Source organism: Staurois parvus, unplaced genomic scaffold, assembly GCF_062004578.1.
Source record: "Staurois parvus isolate SC_StPar_1 unplaced genomic scaffold, SC_StPar_1.0 ptg000299l, whole genome shotgun sequence".
NCBI lineage: Eukaryota > Metazoa > Chordata > Amphibia > Anura > Ranidae > Staurois > Staurois parvus.
The window spans coordinates 23,359,684-23,360,380 of NW_028318095.1; the positions used below are offsets into that span (position 1 = coordinate 23,359,684).

Below are 697 nucleotides of genomic sequence, written 5' to 3' on the forward strand. Positions count from 1 at the left end.
GCAAAAAAAGTTTTAATGCTGTGGCCATTCACACTGTGGGTTTCCCATGCCCAAGTGGGGCACAGACACTGCGGACTCTCTGACTTCTCAGCCCATTGCCAGACAAGGTAGATCCACTCAAATCAGGAGAAATTGGGTCTCTCTGGTTTCCTGGGGGAATTATTCCCATGCCACAACTGCCTGTGGGCACCCCAATTTCTGTTTCAGCTGGTACTAGCTTTCAGAGCCCCCATCATACCAGTAGCGATACTATATAGTACAGCCAGCCATTCCTACCAAAAGGCAACAATGATGGCGGAGCACCTTACTGGACACTGATACGAACAGATACTTCACTTGATCTTAACCAAAAGGCTGAGAAGCAATATAGTGTAGATCACTAGAAAATAGGGATTTAGAAGGGCTGAACCACAAACTCAGCAGACTAGCCTCAGTGGAGCAGCAATCCATGGTAATTCAGGGAGAGACTTTAAGAGATTCAAATGATACCAAAATCACTCTGCTAAAAATCCTAGAGGACTTTCAGTCCTTGTATTTGGCCTGGGTCACACCTATGCAGGTTGCGGTTGATGTGTTTTCCCGGTGTATTTTGCTTTTCACACGTTATGATGCTAACAAAAATGTAGAAGAAATGCAACAAAAATGCAAGCACTGCATTTTTTATGTGTTTCTGCTGTGTTTCCATTGATGTCTATGG

The 697-nt window shown here is 44.3% G+C and overlaps 1 pseudogene; it reads right to left on the bottom strand.

Moving 5' to 3' along the window:
• Positions 1 to 241: 241 nt before the first annotated feature.
• On the bottom strand, positions 242 to 366 carry LOC149457967 (U2 spliceosomal RNA; annotated as a pseudogene).
• Between the last annotated feature and the right edge of the window lie 331 nt (positions 367 to 697).